This window comes from Microtus ochrogaster, unplaced genomic scaffold, assembly GCF_000317375.1.
Source record: "Microtus ochrogaster isolate Prairie Vole_2 unplaced genomic scaffold, MicOch1.0 UNK95, whole genome shotgun sequence".
Classification (NCBI taxonomy): Eukaryota; Metazoa; Chordata; class Mammalia; order Rodentia; family Cricetidae; genus Microtus; species Microtus ochrogaster.
Window position 1 is genome coordinate 698,903 of NW_004949193.1, and position 2,301 is coordinate 701,203.

Genomic DNA, 2,301 nt, shown 5'->3' on the forward strand with positions numbered 1-2,301 from the left:
AGATGAAGGCAAAAAATTAAACCAAATGAACATGATTGAAGAAGGAGAGTAAAACAGGACCAAGAGGTCAGACATCAATTTATGTTATAAGAATGTTTTGGATCTGTGGTTTTATCATTGAACAATCAAACTAGGAAATTTATCATTTTCTGTATTACCTATATCATCAATTTTGTTTCCTGAAATTAAATTATTTTTCATGGGATAATAAACAAAAAATCAAGATATATTGAAAATTTTAAATTGATCCTAGAGAGTACTGGTGGTAGACTATATCACCAGAGTAGATACTGAGGTTTGTAATAGCATTTTATGGATATGCTAGCTATCATATTCTGATAAAATACATGGAGATGTGCTGAAAGGAAGAAAAGTATATGTTATTTTCAGGTTCATACTTATGTGAAAGAAAAATAAATAAAAAGAAGGTACTGAGAGGAAGAACTTGAAGAAGTGAGGGAAAAAAGAAAGGAGAAAATAATTATAGTAAACTTTCCATGGTAAACTATCAAAACTGCTTACAACACACATTTCTAAATAATATCAGTTGAGGAAGGGAAAATAAAGCATATAAAGATTTTTATAACATACAGTATTTTATCATTGGCACTACAAAAAGGTCAGTAACATATGCAAATCATTTCAGGAAATTAATTATTAAAAAAGAATACACACTTACATTTCCTCAAATTCTCCTCCCTCCCTTTCCCTCCAATCCCCCTTTCCACACTCCCTTCTCTCCCCACCACCATGCTTCCAGTTTTCATGAAACTTTGTCTATTTCCTCTTCTAAAGAGGATGTGTGTGTGTGTGTGTGTGTGTGTGTGTGTGTGTGTGTGTGTGTGTTAACCCAGACCCTTACAGATGAACATGGAATGCACTCACTCTTAAGTGGACACTAGTTGTGAAGCAAAAGATAATAGGCCTGTAGTGCATGACCCTAAAGAAGCTAAGTAACAAGGTGAACCCTAAGAGAAGCATATATACAGCAAGGGCTGAGTTTCTGGAATCCTGAGAAATTGAATATAAATTCTCAGTGATTAAAGTAATTCTTCTTTTAAAAATTCTTCAAGTAAGATCCCTAGAAAAAGTTTGAATAAATATGAACTTACAGCTATACATTACTAAAAACTATATGAAAACAAGTTAATCTGATTGAAACTAAATAAACAACAGAATCAGATTTGTTTTTGAAAGTAATGGATTTTAGATAAAAGCAAGCCAAAATAAAGAAAACATGAAAAGTATAAGTGAAAGAAATAGGAGTTCCTAAATTTTAGTATGTATATTATACACATGTTAAAATAAACTTCCATTTTTAATTATGCCATGGAATATTATAAAAATATTTTTTGATTAAAAAACAGCCCCCAAATAATAAAATTTCCAAAATGCTGTCTTCTTAAATATACATTTAAACAATCCATTAAAATACTATAGATACAGTGGACTGAGTGACAAAACTACTGACCAAATAATACAGGGTTTGTTGATATTATCTAATCTAGCTAAATGAAGTAGGGTTTACATCTGTCATATGATCTGATGACTGAAGCAAGCCATAGAGTTGATAAAGCCTTCAAGACCAAGACAATTTTCTTTAATTCACAAAATAAAAGATTATGCAACTAAAGTCAGATTATACAATTTGCTTTTAACCATATATTGGGGTAAAAAAGAGCTTTCAAGAAGACATCTATTGCCCACAGGGAAATAAAACTGACAAAATCGTACAGAGTGATGTGAGAATAATGTCCTCGGTAATCTAGATTGTCATGATTTAATTTTTGTATTACAGACTCAAGGTCATTACATATGAAGACCTAAATTTCATGACTTATTTTAAGGTAATCTCACAGTTTTGATTATGTGATAAAGTAGACTTAATAAAAATGTTATTTTGAGAACTAGTTTTGCTTAGGTAACAGTCTGATAATGTAAAAAATCAATGACATGTAGTTCTTAAGGAATTTTAGATTTGAAATGTACCATAATTGAGAGTCAATTCTCAGACACTCTTAGAAATGATGCCAGAAAGTTTTACAATATGTTTTTAGTGTCATGTGAGATATGAGGTTAAAAGAAGAGGAGAGATAGATAGATAGATAGATAGATAGATAGATAGATAGATAGATAGATAGATAGGTATATTGATGGAGAGAGCCATTTGTTGGTTCCCAGCTGCTTAGCCCTGAAATAATCAAACAGAAACTGTATTAATTAAATAACTGCTTGGCCCATTAGCTCTAGCTTCTTATTGGCTAACTCTTACATATTAATTTAACCTATTTCTATTAAGTT